Here is a 20,000-nt window from a genome sequence, read left to right as displayed (position 1 = left end):
AAGGCTGTGAAATGTTAACTAGAGCTGAAGGTTTTCCTACCAATCCAGTTGGTCAACACCCCACAGAGTTGGCCCCCTGCCTTGTGAAAGGTTACCTGCTCCATGCTATGCCATGAAAAACTCTATAAGGTCATGAGATTTCCATAGGAAGTAGAGAGCAGAGGTGTGTACTGAATATATATTCACCTCCATCACATTAATGCTTCCATGATTCAGAACTTGGGACCCTGAGTCTATTTCTGAAATTGGATCTCTCCGGGGGCAGCAAAAAGCTGAAATTGTTGGACTCCATTCTTCCCAAACTTAAACCCATGAATATAAATAGGTCTCCTATGCAAAAGGTCTTTTTAGGGAGGGGTGGGGGTGGGGAAGAGAAAGAAACCTAATAAATACTCCATTAATTTCAAAAGTATATTATGTAAAATTTGGCATGAAATCTTTATCTTGCATAAATGTGAAGGTCACTTATTTGTTCATTAAATTCTCTTCCAACTACATCATTATGCTCATAGTTTTTCTTATACTTAATGTAGTAAGCTCCTGCCAAACTCATTAGACATCAGCTGATAAATGGATTTGAACTCACAATCTGTTCAATATCACACAGGCACATTAGAGCAATATTTCCATGGCTTAGAGACCGTATACATTTAAATCTTCCCAGAGAGCATTTTGAGGATTTTTGATCCAGTGCAGCGGACTCAACACATAATTCAAGCACGCTTGCTGTAAAAATTTACAGGCTAAGATCTCAGTATCACTAGTCATAAATCAAAGCTGTGCACTTATAAATGTGGAAGTAGCAGAATTGTGTGCTTGTGTTTAAACATAAGCTCCGACTAGTTGTCATGCGGTGCTGGGATGCAGAATAACGTTGGAAGATTAAATGTCGCGTATCTATTTTCTCTCCTATGTTGAAATTCACACACGTAACAACACGATGCCACTTCCAACTTGGCCACGTCTCTGCAAAAGAACATTTCTAGAGCTGGCCTGAATTCTCACCATCGTGTCAACCGCTTCAATTATGCTTCTAAATGAAACATGGACAGAAGGGAAGGCAGGGCATGTTTGTGGCATAGTTTATGTTTTACTTACTCGCTGCTCTTTATTGTAATTTCCCCCAATTGATGCAAAACTGCTTATGAAGCACCAGGCTGATAATTTGCAGGCTCTCCTGCTGCTCTGTTTGTTATAAAGCTACTCGTGTCTCCAAGAGAGTCTCTTTCTCCTGTTTGGATTTATGAGCCTAATGAACCACTGTTATTCTCCATCAAGATTTGAAAACTTATGAGAAAGCACTTGAAACAAACTGCTGTTCTTAATAAGAGCCTCTTGGCTTTGCTATGGCCTGAGGATGAGCTAAATGAACTAACAAAAGGTGGCACAAATGGAACAGGTCATGTCCCAAGCCAGGTCTCTAGGGTATTGCCACAGACAACTCCTCAGCTAGTGGCGATATGACAACGACTGACACCAGCTCGGGATATGGCTACGTCCTACCGACAGAATTGATAGTTCTGCATTCAAGGGATAAGTTAGGGGTCTGAATTATTTTTCTCAATTATTAACCTAATTAGAATTTTTGGAAATAATCGATGCCTTAAGGCACTGAGCAACTCAACCCAATTAAAAACAAAACCTCCGCAATACTGAGATCACTTCCGTAAGAACTCGACTGGCTGGCCAGACGAGAAACAGAAAACTTCCTCCATCACGTATGAGGTTTTTCCTCAGCCAGAGACTCTCTCAGGCAGGTTGCTTTTGCCATAAACTCTTTCAGACCAAGGGGGTGGGAGTAGAGCAAGTCCCAACCCCTGCTGGGCAACACCTGCTGCGCACAGCCCCATCTGTATAAGGATCTTTGCTGAACATGCCTCTAGCAGTATGGCACAGGGGAAAATGAAGGACCTTAATAATCCAATTCAGGACTATTGAAGATTTTGTTGGTCAAGCTGACACCTTAAGCTCCATCTGGAAACTAATGGACAGCCAGAGCAGATCCTGGCTTCCCAAGAGGAGCTCTGATCACTCCACGCACCGCACAAAGGTAGAGAGAATCCAGATGAGATGTGGGCCTCACTGGGCCAGACATTATCGCATAAACTATAGTGAGAAACAGCTTCGGGATACAAAATTGACAACCCAAAACAGACAAGGCTGACAGAGGGGCGAAAAAGGAAATAGAGGTGAAGTAACTTGCTCTGAGTCGCATAGCAAGTCAGTGACAGAACCAGAATGAACCCCCAAGATCCCAGAAACAGTGTACTACTAGGTTACTCTGCCTCCCAAGTCAGGGTGCTGATGGAGGCTGCCAGAAGTCGCTCAAAGGTGAGTTAAATACTAAATACACAAGGGATAAGGCTTCACAGTCTCCCAATAAAATCCCTCATCATCTGACTTCTTGTGAGTGCAAACATGTCTATTGCTCTCATGACAAAGGCTACCACAACACGGTACAACACCATGGCACATGCACTCCTGTGTGATGCAGTCAAGTCAAGCATTTGATGCAATAATCCAATAATAGTAGTGGGCCACGGGTGGCTACAGGCCACACACTGCTCCTAAATTCTCAAGCTTCACTCAAAAAAAAATGGTATTCAAAAGCTCCAACTACACTTGGTTAAAAGCAATAAGCATGCAAATCATTTTAAAACAAACTTTAATTAATTTCAGCATATGCTTCACTTAGGCCGATTAGTCAAATCTGATTTTCTGAAAAGAAACAATAAACATCTGCTAATGATGATTTACATATTACTGCTCACATGTACTGCAGTGTGTTCAATGGCAAGGGAAGTTCCAGACAACACAGGAAACAGGTGTTTGGATGTGATATCTACCCCCCAGCCTAGTTTCATCAGGTACTGAAAGCAACACAAATAATAATAATAATAGAAAAGCAACACATGCTTTGCTAGACGCTTTGCTAAATTGGCTTGACATATAGTTAAAAAATCTGTATGAATGAATTGTCTTGTAAGAGCCACGCAGTTAGTAATAGATTGCATCCAGCACTGTCGCATCTAAATACTATGGTGATTACAGTCATGAGAAATCGAAGATTTGCTAATACAAAAATCCTTTTGAACAGTCACTGTCATAATGTAGTTGAAAAATCACACAGATAGTGTAAGAGAGGAATAGCATGTCGGAGAAGAAGCTGCCCCACTAAGGCCCTTCATTCCAACCTGGCAGTCACAAACCACGGCTTATATGAAGTAGATGGGAAGATGCTCCCAGCAGGGGACCAAAAGTGATCCTCGCTTCTTAGTGAATCCTGGTTCACTGATCCACTAGAACTCACAAAAGCAGGAGGAAGATAATCCCCAAATATGTACATTAATATTGATATTCAACTAGGCAGTTAAATTTTACAATAGCAATGTTCTCCTGTAATTATAATACTTGCTTATTAAAGTAAGGCTGCAAACAGACATTGCCTTTATGCCAGCACGAGACCTGAGCAAACAAACAGCTTTGCCTCTAGTCATGCCACAAATACCCAAAAATGTGACTGACTGCAACAATTGCTAGTAATGGTTCGTGCTGCCTTTTTGCAGTGGATGGATTTTCATTTATGGTGCGAGAGTTCAGGCATCCCAGGGCTTCCCGCACTCTCCAGCTGCTCCAGGCAGGCACTCGGTGGGCTTCAAGGGCCTGGGCCTATAGGACAGCAGCCTTGGGTGCCTGGCTTCGACTAGCAGCACACGTCTGCAGGCATGAAGCAGGGAAGCATGCATCCACAAGCATGGAGTTAGTCCATGGGCTTCCCCACTTCATGCACCCAGATATATACCTGGTCAGACCAGGCACCCAGGCCCATCCTCCTACAGGATCAGGCACCTGAAATCCCAGCAGCACCTGACAACATCGGTCTCTGCCCATGTTTCAGACCAGCTGTGCCAGCACCACTGATCCCACCATAAAACTGATGTCTGCTTGTCACCTAAGAGCACTGCCATATCTGCTGCTCCCATCACCATAAGATCGGGCTACATCCTAAGCCACACATGGCTAAGCACTGTGGTGCCTGTTTGGTACCTCTCCAACTAGTATAGTCCACGGCCCCAGAACAAGGCACCACGAATGGGGAAAGTTACACTGAGCAGGGAACCATGTAAGCGCACCAACAGGAAATGCAAAGCAAGGGGATGGGTCTTAAAACCGCTCTGCGACTCCAACCAGGACTGATGAAGCAGGATCATCTCCCAGAGACTGGCATCTATTGCAGGCCTCTCTTACAGAACAGGAAGGAAAGGACAGCCTCACCTTTATCAAGGGTAAAGAGCACCCCTTCATAAAGGGAATGCCCCAGGCACCAGGCATAGAGCTCTTTTGAAGCTGTTCTACGTTCAACAAATGAGTGCCATAGTCATGAAGCTCCTTCTACCTCCATGGCCCAACGAATACTTAATGATCCCATGCAATGCCTGAAATGTTTCAACAAGAAAAACTGCTCCAGAAGAATCTGTAGCCTGGTGGCAGGGTGCTCTCCTTCAGGTACAGATTCCAAGCAGCAGAGGATGATGAAATGCTACATTAAGCCATTGGATAAAAGGGAACATTTCCTCTGGTCATGGTATTTTGTATGGGGGACATCCCAGTAGATGTGCCCTTAGGTCAAGCCTCAGAGACAGAAGAAAGCAGGCTTGGTAAATCCTGATGGGGCTCAGGTCTGAGCTAAGTGCCCACCAGTTCAAGATGGTCAAAATTTTAGCCATGACTACCAAGTTTAGTGCAGGAGTGCATAGAAATAGCCAAGGGTACTTCACTGAAGTACCAGGAGCAGCATTGTATATACAGACAGAGGAGCTGAGTATGTGGGAGGCACCTCTCTGAGGGCCCTGGCCCCCCTTGCGAAGAAGGCCATCACCTGAAATGTGTCAAACTTCCCACACATCCATCATCTTAGGCCACCCTGGCAAAAATAGTTGGCACCTACATATACAGGCATACCTTGCAGTGCTTCTGAGCTCGATTGAAGGCAACTTTAAGTAGCTAAAGAACATTGGCACTGAAAACGTGTGACCCCCATGGACATTAGGCACAGATGGGATCAGGTGGAAGGTTTTGAGTAACTACATTTGTGGATGGATTCATCTTCTAGCTCAGGTGCTCAAGTCCTTTTGTGGAACTTGCTCATAATGTAAAATACCAAAACCATGTAGTACTTTTCCATTAGCCAGGCTGAAAATAAAATAGGATTAATATTCTTACTATGTCAAATCCAGATTAACATGATAATAGTCGCTGCAAGGAAATGTATTAGCACTACAAACCGATATATAATAATCCTGGATAAGAAGAAAAATGCTTGCTAAGGCACTGTATGGTTATTGCACACCAAGGTAGCAAAAGGCTGTATTGCAGGAATCATTATATCAATGGTAGAAGCCACATGGCTCCATTATGTGGCATGGGAGGAGGGAGGGGGGGAAAAAAAATGGCTTTGCCCAGGTGCTGCTTTAAATATTTTGGAGATAATTATCAGAAGTAGTTCATAAAAGTGCTTCCAAAGTGTCAGTATTCTTACACCCACTGTTCTTGGCACCTTTTGCTCCTGAATGCACAAGCTTGGCTCTATGAACTCCTAAATATTTTAAACAAGCTTAATCCTCCAAATAATAATGAAATGCACACTGCACTAGATGGGTGCATTTATCTGAGACTCACTTATTTACAAGCAACTAAAACATGAAATTAGCTAGTCCCACAAGGCAACTTAGTACCTCCCAGCCCTTCTGCTTTAATAAATCACACCAATCAAGAGGGTGCCACATTTATTTTCCGCATCTTCATATTTTGTATGAACAGTCATTTTCCATTTAAATGCCAGGGATGATCCTCTGGAGACATCTCTGTGTGATCCCAGAATTGCCAGCTTCTGTGGAACTGAGTGTACGCACGTTGGCAGGCTCTAGGAGCTTTGCAGGCTGTAATTCTGTGAATATTTCAGAAGCAGGCTGCCCTACTCAGCAATGCTTCTGTTGTATGGACATAAAATACAAGTGATACCAGTAGGGATGCCATGTCTTCACTTATGTCCTTGACGTCAATAGTTCAACACTGCCAATCGACAGCAGAGATGGATCTGAAACACCAGCTCCTAGTGCTTATACACACTATACATAGGTATAGGTTACATCAATGACCAAACAGCTAGATAGATAGTAGGGCTGTGCGAAATTTTGCCAGTTGTTTCGATTTGACATGGTTTTGACTAATTTGGAGCTCGAAACAGTGAGATTGAATCAAAATGAAGGGCTTCAAAACAGCCTCAAAACAAAACGAGGCTAGTCGAAATGTTTTGAAACATTTCAAGTTTCAAAGCCAGCAGCGAGAGACTGGGGAGAACCAGGGCTGCACTCCCAGCACCAACCAGGAGCGCAGCCTTGGATCTCCCCATCTCCCACTGCCAGAAGCCAATAACAGCGCAGGGGAAGGCAACTGAGCCCGGGCTCAGTTTCCCACCCCAGCGCTGCGATCTGGCAGGGGGCACTGCAATCCAGCAGGGGCACTGTGATCCAGTGGGGGCGGGGATGGAGAGTTAGCCCAACTGGGCTCTCGATCTTCCCCCCCACCCCCACACCCAATCTCAGCATGGGGGGGGGTGAGCCCAACTGGGCTGACTCTCCATTCCCCCCCGCTCGATCTAGCACAGGTGATGGGGAGTCAACTCAGCTGGGCTGACTCCCCACCCCCATGTGATCTAGCACTAGGGGTGGGAAGTCAGCCTTACTGCACTGACTCCCTACCGCCAGTGAAACATCGAAACAGCCTTTCAGCTGACAGAACAGAACGGCCTGTTTCGAATCAAAATGAAATTCGAAATGGAACGCTGTTTCTTCGAACCGTCGAAACTGAAGGTGAAATGGAACAGTGCCATTTTGCACAGCCCTAATAGATAGCTATCTATCCCAGAGACATTTCTGTGATGTTGTTCCTGGGCAAACTATCACTGAAAGTTCTTGTACTTTCAAAAATATATTTGGTCCTCAGAAGTATTTTTATTGGCCCCAGAGCTGTTACCATTGGTGAGGCAGTGCTAAGGAAACTGCCCCCAAGCCCTTCCTTCACTTTGGTGACAGAATCTTAACCGGGGACTCCCCAAGATGCCCCATCACCACATGACCGGTTTGTCCTTGACCTGGCATTCCCTCTTGGAGCACCAAGGTGTTCAGAGAGCAATCAATATTGATAGATGAGATGCCTCTGAAACAATGGGACTCAGAATTATTGATAGCCTTTCTTTCTAATGCCAGCATTGCTTCCAGAAGTGGCACCACTGTGTCAGGCAGCACTGATTAGCAAATGGCGTGACCCTATAAACCTTAAAAAGGCAACTACAGGGACAACGAGTGAGTAATGAATCCAGTGATGAGAGCTCACCCGGAAACCAGAAACCTCCAAGTTGCAAAAGCACCTTCAATACAGATTCCCTGCATGACCATGAGTCCCTCCATCTGCAAGCCAGGCTTCACAGTGGCCCTGTGAGGCCGTAATTTTTTTATTTCTTTTTTGCAAAATACTCTGAGGATGATAAATCAACATATGCCTTCTGTGCTAAGAACTTTTCCTTTCTGACATGGTGCTTACCATCTTTTCATATTACTTCTCTATTTTACCACTTGCCTAGAGACCTCAGTGTATTTTTGGAGACATCTGCACCTGCCCTCATATACCTCATTACCCCCAGTCAGCTGCCATCTCCACTTCAGTCCCAGAACTACAATTTGTCTTGATTCACAGGCAATGAAAAATGATTAGTTAATTGATTTAAAACAACTTGAAGAATACAACATGATGCTCTATAATGAAATCAGTCATGGGGAAATCGAGAAGGATCTGTTTCCTCAAAAGCTGTGGGGAAAAAGGGTAAATGGGTTTTAGTACATTTATTTACCTCTTTAAGGTGCTAAGATTTAGTAAGAACAGCAGAGTCCCATGGAAATATACTGGGTGATGAGTTAGAAAAGCTCAGAGAAACAATTCAAACATTTTTGATCAGTACTTTGAGTTTTCCAAATCAAGACCCTGCATAGTTTTCACCGGACAATGAAGATGTGCAAACCAGTTCCTTTTGTCCAATGGTATTCACTACGCCAGGCAGTATTCCTGTCACATGTATTAGAGAGGTGTTTGTAGAAGCTTCTCTTATTCTTTCAACACACCTGCCTTTGGTACTACCCCCCAAACTATGTTTTATCTCAAACAACAACTCCTCCAGAAGGATATATGAAAGGAGTTAGAAGTATTGTTGTAAGAAACTAGGAAAGCACTAGCAGTGCGGATAGCAAAGCCAACACTGCCTAGTATGGGAATGGCCACCAGCATGGAAATGTGCCCAAATGGTCCCAAGAATACTTGAGAAGCGCACAATACTAGGTTTTAATGGCTGGCTTGTTGGAGGGATCACACAGCATCTTCTTTCTAGAGGTGTCCTGCTCGCAGTTAGTGCCGCACATCCTCTCCTTCTGAACCCATAGCTCCTAACGGTAGGGCCTGCGTCCAACCAATTCCTGAGCAAACATGATGTGATGCTGCTTCTTCCACATTTCCTGGTGAGTACATCACCCCCAACATATATATAACATATATACACACACACACGTTGGAGGCAACACCCAGGAAACATGGAAGAAGCATATGTGTGTGTATGTATACACACACACACACACACACACACACACACACACCTTTGAGAGACTGCACTGAGAATGGAATATGCCCAGCACCAAGTCCTTCATCATTTGCCCTAAATTACACAGTTGGTCTGCGGCATGGCAGAGAACAGAACTCCATTTTCGAGTTTCAGGGCTGTGTTTTAACCTCAAGACCATCCTTCCTTTCCTAGCTTCTTCCCCTGAAGACTTGAGTCACTTCACTGGGTTCTTTTCAGGTCAAGTACTTTCCACTCGTGTTAACCTTGATTCCTCTCTTTAAACAAAAGCCAGGATCAACGAGTACCTTATTGTGAGAGTCAGTCCTTGAGAGTCACCTCCCTGACCGCATTATGTCCAGTACAACTCCTAGAAAAACAGGTCACAAAGCATTTGTCTGGCTGTACACACACACAGTAGGAAGTAAGAAATGCTTTTAGCAACAGTTAACATTTTCAAGACAATATGTCAGCCAATGCCAACCTTTGATAAGAAGGTTGGAAGAAAGGTTATGTGAAGTTAACCTAAATAGCTTAGAGAAAGAGAGAGAGAAGTGTTGTAGGTAATTAATACTTGAGAGAAAATAATGTAAAGGAAAGGAAAGACTTATTTGAGGTTGGCCAAGTGCAATGTACTACAAGAGGTAATGGCTTTAATTTAAAGAAGGGCAAGCTTAGATTAGATAGCAGGGGGGTGGGGAAAAACTTCCTAACAGTAATTTAGCAGTTTAACAGTGTGAGGAGAGCAATTGCAGAGGCATTATCAATGGAAAGGTTCCAAAAGATATTGGAAAGTACTTTCAAATGGCAAGTACATGGGATAAACTATGCTAGATGCTAGGGATTTAATGGCCCATAATGACCATCCCAGACCCAAAGTTTATGATCCTACAACTTAGACAGCCAGGCTTGTCACCTCTACCTCCATGTGGTTTAGTAGTTATCATTTCCTCACACATGCACATAGCTTTGTGACACAGATAGTGGATTGTAGAGTCACAGAATAGCTCTTTGAGAGACTGTGGGCTCAGTCCTCCACTCACTTATACACCATGTATAAACCTCATAAACATAATTCCCTGTACAGCACATTTCTGAAGAGGCGAGGGCCACACTTCAAAAGTCTAAGAAGCTGTAAAGGTCTTTTTGCAGCTGTTGACTTGGCTGTGAAGCCCTTTTTGACCACAGGTCATAAACGTCTCAAAATGGGAATGACTAGACCTTCCAACAACACAGCATCAACTATTATTTTTACGAGTATATTTGCCACAATCTTTATAATTCTGAGAGACTGAGGCATTATTTCCTTCCTCAGTTGTATTTTTTTCTGCTAAGCCGACAGCATCATCTGTCAACCTATTCATTGTTTGCAAGGGCAGTGGTTGAACTGAATTTCAAAAAGGTTTGATTCCTCATAACTCTAGGCAGAGAAAAGAAAATACAAAACGGAGCACAATCTGAAGGGGGAAATGGCAAATCTGATCTATTATGCTCACCACATCAGGATTTGCAGAAGCAGTGTTTAAGTCTGATTAGGACCATATCTCCAATAGGTTTTCACAGAATCATTTGTTCTTCATAAGTATTTCACTCCCAACGCCCAGAAACCCTACAAAAAATTGCCTCAGAGAAGTAACGGGTCTTCAACTTCCCCAACTGTGAAGTGGTGACTGCCTTAAAGACAGGTTATGTTCATACTCAGTGGATTTGCATATGACAGTGATGCTCAACCAGGGTTCTGTGGACTGCCATGAAGTATTAGCAGTTAGGCATGCAAACGTCATCTACAAGATAAACCCAAAGATTTCAAATAGGAATTCATACCATAGTGTTAAAAGCATTCTGACCTGTTGTGGTCAGAGTTCTTGGCAACAAAGAATTGCTCTATTATTTTTCTGTAGTCAAAAATCAAGTGAAAACTAAGAGCTGACATTGTCCCTGAATCTAGTGAGGGGTACCTTGAATCTACAAAGGTTGAGAACCACTGGCACAGAAGACAAGTCAATGCAAAATTTGGTTCAGAGTGGGTTCATCCCAGGTCCTCAAACATACTAAGGTGTCCAGTTCCTATGGAAGTATTTGCAGGCTGGGTCTTAGCATATTGGAGAAGGGATCATGAGAGTTAGGACTTCTGGATGCCATTCCCATCTTTGCCACTAAATAACTTTCTGCGCAACTCTGTACAAGTTTTTGAATGTCTGTAAAAATGGGGTTTATAATAATATTTACTTCTCAGTGGGCACATCTACACGAGGCTCTGACTGCAAGTAGCTGAATAATACTGTGCAGTGGCACGTCACAGCACCCAGAGTGCTAACTGTGCCATAGCAAGGAAGTTTGACACCCAGGGCAAGACTGAAAAACACTGCCCCACACTTTCATTATTATAAAAATAATAATTTTAATTATGTGCCAAATAAGGAAAATATTACATTTATTACCATATATACAAAAATTACAATTCAAACAATTTCTGGGCTGGTTTGGGAGGCCACGTCTTTGTGGGGAGCGGGAGGTGGGCTATACCACCCCTACATTGGGCTCTACTAGGCCCCGAGTGGACCATACCAATGCCAGTTGCAGGGGTGGAGAGCATGGGCTATACCAGTATAGGTGCATGACCCTACCAATGTGGAGGAGGGAGGGAGGCAGCACCATGCAAGTGCTGCTGGGAAGTGAGCGGACTGCACCAATAGCAAGGGTTGGGGCAGCAGGCTGTACCAAGCCAGGTGCTGGTGGGTGGCAAAACCCTCCGGGTGCCCCCGAGTACGGGGCAGGGGAGAGGCGTAGCAGCTTGTGAGGAGCCATTGGCATAGGGGGAGGGGCAGGTGCCCCACGCAGTCTGTGCCATGGGTACTGGAAGCAGTCCAGCTGGGGCAGCATAGAGCATCATAGGGGCTTTATCTTGCCACCTCTCCGAAATGGTATATCTCATTTACTTTGTCACATGAGACATCTGTATACTGTTAGCCAGGCACAGAAACCAGGACTCCCAATGCCCACAAGATCTCCACTGCCTAGCGAGTAGCGGTACGGTACCATGCATGCAAAATGTGTTCTGCCCTCACGTTGTGGTTCTTGGTGTGGAACAGGAGACAGTGAGGAGGGCTTATTTAACGTGGTAGCCTCACGAGTGGCAAGAAGGCACTGTGGATGAGCCCTGAGTTTCCATTATATTTCTTACATGTTCATAAAACTAATCACTTGCACCAATCTTCCAGGATATTAACTGACTTTCTGTTAATGATCTTTTTGTTATTTATTCATTCTTTTTCCAGGACTGATCCCAGATGCTAAATGCCTCAGAGCACACTAATTCCAAGGAACATTCAATAAAACATTGAATAATTGCATTTCAATCTGATTACTGCTCTGTCCCACAACAAAACCAACACACTGCTCCTCAGCAAACCCACTGGGACCATCAGCCCCCAATATATCAACTTAACTCTGCCATTAAAACACATAAACAATGATGTCATGCCTGCTTTTTCAAGGCCCGGCTCAATTCCCACTGAAGTCAATAAGATTTTTTTTCCTCTTGACAGTGTTGGGAGCTGGAACAGACCCTTCCTGCCTAGCATGACTTATGGGAGTGGCAAAATCTGCCTTGCTACTTTGCTCCTGATCCTGCAATACAGTCTGTGTTGGGAAGGGAGGAAAGTGTCCTGGCACCTGCAATAAGTCCCGATGACTTCAGCCAGAGTCCCAGTGGGTGTTGAGCATCCACGTGCCAGAGTGCATCATAGGGGCCTTGCAATAAAATAATCACAAATAGAGGAAAGCACAGCAACACCCTCCTCTTCAGAGGTAATTAAATGTGAATGTACACACACAGCATTACATTTTGCCCTCACAACTACACGAGCCTTTGCTAACTTTACCAAGTGTGGCTCCCAGGTGTCCGGGGAGCAGAATTGCTCCCAGGCCTTTGAACCATTCAGGAATCCAAACACATTCTTTCCAGATTGGGTGTTTACAAGGCTTTTATTAATACTACACATTTCTTGGGTGACTAAAAATCACTTGGTCCCTAGCCTGCTGTCTTACAATACACAGGAGTATATTATTAATGGCCTAGTAAAACAATATACAGCCTATTGTATCTTAATTCAATAGTCAGTAATGACCAACTTACAGAAATCATTTCAGACCTATGGGTTTTCTAAGACCTTTTGAAGGTAATGGCAGTAAAATATGCATATATTAATGTTAGTGGTGGAAAGCAGAATGTAGTGGCAGTATAAGCAATAATACAGTACTGTATAATAAAAATTGAAAACTATTTTCCCTAAGTGTAAATATAAAATACCTCTGGGGGACATATCTAAAGGAAGAGTGTTTCTCTAACACATAGTTAAACTCCAAATTATATTTTTCAAAGCTATCCAACTATAGTCTAATAAATAACCCATAAAATAAAACAACATTTTACAAGGAAGACTCGTACTGTATTTCAAGCTTTTTGCCATTCTTAAAATCATTCTTTAACGCGGACAGTTTTAGTCACAAAATTTCAAGAGTTTATTCAATATCTTTTATGCGCTTTACAAGGTTATTAGAGAATTTATTTTCTCTTTCCCTTACAGATTGGAAGGTGGGCAGTGATATATGAGCTTTCACATTTTATTTATTCACCAAACTGTTCCAGATGTGATCCCATCATTTATCCACTGACACATCAAACCTGCTGCGTGACCTTTACAGTGACCTCTTTACAACATTTGCTTTCATGCTCTTAAAGTTATAGCAGCTTAGCAGGGTTTGCTTCAGTGGGAAGACAAGAGAACTGATTTTTTTTTGGTTCTATAGTTTAAAAATAATAAAAAATTAATTCCTTTCCTACAATATGAAATCTAAGTCCAGGTGGTAAACTAACCAGTGGAGCTCAGTTCCCAGAAATGACTCAATTACATGTTAGCCCAACCAGTATTTCACTCCATGGGCTTTGTATGTACTGGGTTTGTATGGGCTAAATTTAGCAGGCACTAAATCTTTCTACCATCCTTTGCGATTTGTCACAGTAATAAGCATTCTTTGGGTGATATACTTTTCATTTGTGATGTGCTGTTAAGTGGGATGAAGTTGCAGTGGGGTTTGGCCTTTTGGAGGAAAAAAAATACTAATAAGAATTATAGTGTATCCAAAGTTTTCACTGCATGCTTAGCTGAAAGGATTCTTCTTCATTAAAATCCTAATTTTATGCAAAAAGGAGAAATCCTCTCTCTTCATGTCCTGGGATATCAGCTGGCAGTAGAAAAGCACAAACCTTTGCCAGCTTCCTTGTTGCCCCCATCAGCAAAGAATTCACTCTTTGCCGATCCCCAAACTGTCTTTGAGTTTCTGAAAAGCTAAACAACTTTTCCCCCAGAATTTTTCAGTTTCCTGGACTTCCCAATTTTGCCTGGTACAGAACCAGAGATACACTCTTTCTATCCCACACCATATTGATGGTACAAAGCACTAGACAGAATCACCACTAAGTACCAGCACCAAAAAAGCCTCTTCTCATGATGCTTCTAACCTAAGGCTTCAGCCCTGCAAGATGCAGAGAGGTGCTGAACCCCTTCAAACTACAGAGAACCAAATCCTCTGGTCGTCACTTCAATCTTGCTCACTGGCAAATGGGTCAATGGGAATTTTCCTAAGTAAATAATGAGTAAAAATGGGAAAAGGCAGCTTCAAAACTACAAGATTTGCCCAGCTGATTCCAGTGGGAGCTTAGACTATTCATAATCAAGAGGTATTGCTCACCATCTCGTAAGGCCAAGTCCCAGTTTTGCAACCTCTAGAGAACAAAATAGTTCAGATAAATTTTAGAAAGTCACTAGCTCTTTCAGTCCCTTAGCCAAACCAAAATCCAAACTATGAAATGTCGAGGAACCCTTGCATTTCTCTATTCCTTCTCATCTTTCCATCCCATATCACAATGACATAATTAATAGATGAGGGACATGGAAACGGCCCTGTTCAGGGGCCTCCAGTGCTGTTTTTGGTAGAAGAACAGAAGAAGGAGCTGAGCTTCCCGCCTTACCCAGCGCTCGCAGTCCCAGCTATCTTCAGAGAGTTGCATCAGCCCTCAGACCTCCAAATGCCAGACACTGCACCAGCCAATGGATCGATTTGATGCATTATCTGCGCCTACTCAAGAGGAAAGGTAACGAGACTACAGTAGCACATAAGCTCAAGTCCTATGATGATCAGTCAAGGAAAGCAATGTTATGCAGCAAAATATGCACTCTTATGCTTATCTTCTAGCATAAATATACATTTCATTGACATTAAATGGAAGCACAAACCAAAGTGCTTGACTGCCCTGGAATCTACAAGAATTATTCTCAATGCGGAAAACAAAATTTAAAGTACTGCTAAGTTTTTCTCCACAAATTTCTGAAGCCCTGAAAACAATGACCAGATTCCAGAGCAAGTTCCAAAACAGCCTCCCAGGCTATTAGCTCATCAATAATGGAGGACAGAAGTTAAAAAACAAAAAAAACCCACCCCACATGTTCATTGCATCAGCTTAGCTGATTAAAAAAAAAAAAAAAAAAAAAAGCAAGGGGTTAACTTGATTTGCTTCATTCAAAGCATCACGACCAAAGTGAAAATGGTACAGACAGCAAGTCAAAGTGTTGGCAAGAGAAAATTATTAGGTTTGGAAGTGCAGCCACAAGTGTTATGTGATCATTTAAAATGTCAGTCACATGATTCATACTCCAAGAAATAAAAGGGGTACCTAGTTTTGACCACTTCACTTGATCACAAACCTCGGCGTCTGCTGGAGCCAGAGTGTCAGTAAATCAAGAATTGAAAGATTTTAACTAAGTCCCAGGGACAAAATGCAAGTGAGCTCCTCGGATCACTTTCCCTTGCCGATTCCTCCTGGTAGAGGAAATGCAACTGTTGTGTTTAGAAAGCCACAAATTTGCAAGGGTCTGGGTGTAAGCTGGCAGGAAGACCAGGCTCCGAGATGTTTGTAATTGAAAAGGACACGATGTAATGAAGTAATTTCCCTGTCCCTATTCTCCATGTTTATCAGAGGCCTGTCTGCTGTGGAGGAAGGCTGACAGGGTAATCTGAGCTTTAGCAGAAAACCTGCTTTTTCTCCAAAGTTATTTAGATTTCCATGAGTACTGGCAGAATTTTGGAAGGCATCCAGGCAAATGAAGGAACTGGGCTGCTCTGAAACTATCATACAGGAACTTTAAAAATTGAACTGATTTATGCTTTGTAATGTTTTCAATACTGTATAAATTAAGTTTGAGTTCTGAGACTGTTTTTTAAGAAGATATTTTATATATTATGAGCCATGGAAGGTCCAGAGAAAAGTCTTATTGTATGGTAATTCTACCTCTCCCAGAAGAAGTGCTAGACTCTGCATATCTAACGCGTTCAAAGGAAGAATATGGAAAATGCATTGCTTCGGAGCATCAAAGAGCGTACGAGAATACCTCAAGGTCCTGACAGCTGTTTAGAGGTGGCTAATATCTCACCGCACTGTGCAATATATTGGCAATAGAAAGTTCATACATTCTGTTGACCACCAAATAGGCTGCAGAGTTGAGCGCGGGAACGCTGCAAGCATCTAAAGTTTAGCACCCAGAAAGTGAAAAGTTAAATTGGAGAGAGAGTCGTTCAAAACCACCTCCAGTGTTTCAATCCATACCCACATGCAGATGGCTAAGGCCTGGTTTCTCCTACAAACGTCCTAGCTTATTGTCAAATGCTAGGCAGAGACGGATGTTCTCAGCGAGTCCTCCAACATCCATAAGACGCTGTGCGCTTTTTAAGGCCTTCTGATAAACAATTAGGCTTTTTAAAGTAGCAACAATTTGCACATCTGACAAACAAAAAAGTTTATCCATGATGTCCTGCCCACAGCTGAAGGGAGATACAGCCGTAAATAGCTAAATCTATTATCATCCCTGGACACAAACTCAACTGGCAATACAAGGGCTAAGTCACAGTTGATACTTGGCTCGATTAATGACAGGCCTCCTTGGAGTTTTGAATCATGTCTCTGGTTCAAAGGCCAGCAGCGTCCAAAAGGCCATTACCATCGAGCTGTGTACCTATTCCTGCTACTAGTATGCCCTACTGCTGAAACCAGGTCTAAGGCAACGCAAGGTCTTCTGTATTTGCAGAGGTCTCTCTCTCTTTCTCTCAGAGTGCTGGACTCTGATGAGAAGTATCAGGAACTGAAGACCTATAATTACCCTTTAGAAATATGAAAAATAGGTGCTTAGAAGTTTCTACCAGAGCTCGCTAAGAATAATCAGGAAATGAGCAGAAACTGATAGAGACTGAAAAGAGGCACTAGAGGCTAAGTGAAGTGTTCAAATGAAAGATATACTGACTGCTGAACCTCCCTTTGAGAATGTGGGGAAGTCACTTAGGTGAAGAGCTATTTAACAGACATCAGGAAAAAACAAGACTCTTTTGATAAACAGAGGTGTATCCTTAGACGTAGCATCAGTTTCATTTGGCAGCTGTCGCAGGTGGGAATCAATCGCTCTTGATCCACTGCTGCAGAGTGCTGCCCTTCCATCTTTCTACTTTGCATCACTTGTGCCATTAATTGCAAGTATTACCATATTTTTCCTGCATAATCCATTACATCCGGAGCCTTTGCATGCACAAAGCTATTTGTGCACACAATTGCATCCTATGCCATTCCAAATGCAAATTGAGTAATTAGATGCCCGTTTGACACAAGTGTCTTGATGTGCTTGAGAAAAAAATAAATAAATCTCTGTGCAAATTTATAGGGCAAATTGAAATTGTGAAGCCCATTGAAAATAGTTTCTTCTTTATGCTGCCTCTGCTATGAAATTATCATAGGCCTTTGAGCCTTACCATATGGCAACACCTACCCACCTTCCTGGATATAATCCAACAATCCCACCTCTCCAAGCTACCAATGTTTTAAAAAATAGATCACCAAGCCTTGCTCCTCCTCTCTCAAAATTTACATTTTCCCCCCTAAATATCTAGGGCCCCAGAAAGCCAAGAACGAGTACCAGGCAAGAAGCACCTTTTCTAGCTAGGAAAATGTTACAGCTTTAAAGTACAGCCCTCCTCTGGGCTCTCCAGGGCTAAAAATAGGGGGTTTAACCCATCTGAGAGGGACACTCCCTAGGGGATTTTCAAAAGTCTAGAGAGGTCCCTGCAATTTTAGCACACAGTCAAAATGACATTTTCAGCCAGTATTTCCCACTGTGAAGATTTTTTTTCCATTGCAATATTCTGCATGCCTTAAAGTAGCGTCCCTGTATCTTAGCACAGCAAGAGAACTTAGAGGTCTTGGGATATTACTTGAAAACGGTGCACCAAGAGGAAATTGTGCAATCAATTCCATGAGAATGCCTCCCTTAGCAATAAACACTGCCTGTGCCAAATAAATGGGTGATGTGCGTCATAAATTTCCTCTTCCTGTCAGAGCAGCCACAAGAAATGGATGAAGTTATACACATTTGTATAAAAATAAAAATGTGTTATTTGCTCTGCAGCAGACAGGACGTTCCAACCAGCAAGGAGTGCACTGCACATCCGCTCGGGCTCCTGCAATGTAATGCCCAAGCTCAGCACCACTAACCCGTTTTCCCTTTTAAATAATGTAGAAATATGCAGACCTATTCGGGTTTGCTTCATAGTGATCTGATGTGAAAATTGACACTCCTCGCATAGGTCTTCAGAAACGGTGACAGGATGCCCCGTTTTTGGATGTCTCATTGCAATCACCAGAAAGAGACCTTAAGAGAGCGGGTACGTAGCAACTGTCTGAAAAGCAGATCAATCCAACGCGTGTCAAGTAAGGTGCCCTAAAATTGAGGGCCGCAAAAAGACTAGGTACCAGGCCTGAACATTTAGGCTGGGTCTTTCTTCTGATCAAACCTTTAACTGATATTCCCTCCTCCCTCCCCCACCTGGAAGAGTTTCTGACAAGAAGAGTTATTTTGCATTTTCAGAAATGCAAAATACAGCCAGATTTCATCAACGCAACATAAAGCCATATTCTTCCACCCAAAGTCTCTCTGGCTCCTCCTCATCTGGGGTGAAATTTCCAAAGTGCTGAGCTTGATGCACAGACTTCAACTGAACTGTGATAATTTACCCCAGCTGAGGCCTTGGCCCACTGTAACAATAGTGATATGCTGGAGTATCCCACTCCAAGACTGAGTCCAGTACCTCCAAGGGACCTTGGCCATTCAGTGGCTTTACTAGGTGAATAAAGTGCTACTCAGCATGAGGAAGATGGCACAATCTGACCTATAGGGCAGACTTGTTACTAATTTACCTTGCCAGGAAGCATCTTGCTGAAAGAAGCTGTGCTGCTCCATGCACTCTACTTCCTAACCTGCTGTAGCCACCTTGGTAAGGAACGGCAGGCAGCCAAAGGAGGCCACTTCCCATCTGGGAAGACACAGATGCATGGTTCAGCTTGGTACCACCAACAGCACTAAATTAGGGGGATAGATATGGCCAAAGCATCCAATCATGCTAGAGGAACAGCAACCTTTGGATTTTTTTTTTTGCCCGTTTTTGCTACAGGCAAGAAGTTTCAGCATCTCTCCACAGGCTCCCCCGGGCCTTGGCGTGGAACGATACACAGAGTCATCCTCTACGCCCATTCAGTCTCTCGTCTACCATTTGCCCTCCTGAAATCACTCTTCCTTCCCAACTGCTTCCATAGGATTCCTGGCTCAATTGAAGGAAAGGGAAAAAAGGAGAGAGAGAAAGCTGTCAACACTGATAGATTAGAAATACAATTCAAGCAGCTGTTATTTGTGTTTTATTTTAGGCATCTTTTTTTTTTTTCCCCCTTCAGCCTGATCTCAAATTTCTATAATATTATTCTTTCTTCTAGGTCAAACAACATCTGCTGTATAAAAAAGAAAATAAACTAATTTGCATTGTCAAGTTTACGTCTTCCTGTTTAGATCTTGCCACAGTTACTTTGTTCTTCCCCCACAAGGAATGGTTTTGGTCCACTCTGTGCTACTCCATGGATTACAGGCTCCTTAAGATAATCTTGGCATGATTTTAGAGTCAGTCACTGAGCAGGCCTTAATAAGATAAGCCCCAACAGCCACACGGCAGGATTTACAGTGCATCATCAACCTTACAGCACCGTACCACAAAGGGTGTAAGTTGGCAGAGCTCAGTTATCTTAATAGAGCTACAGCCGTTTACCCAGCAAAGGATCAAGCCCTTACTGATTGATTATGTAAGGTTTGTGGGTACTGTTAAGCAACCGCGTTTTTGCCCCAAATCTTGTTAGCTTAAAGGAGGCGGGGAAAGTAAATTAAATAGATTGGGGAAAAAAAAAAAAAAA

Source organism: Gavialis gangeticus, unplaced genomic scaffold (genome assembly GCF_001723915.1).
Source record: "Gavialis gangeticus isolate Ggan-Ray unplaced genomic scaffold, GavGan_comp1, whole genome shotgun sequence".
NCBI classification, from domain to species: Eukaryota; Metazoa; Chordata; order Crocodylia; family Gavialidae; genus Gavialis; species Gavialis gangeticus.
This window is presented reverse-complemented; position numbering follows the sequence as displayed.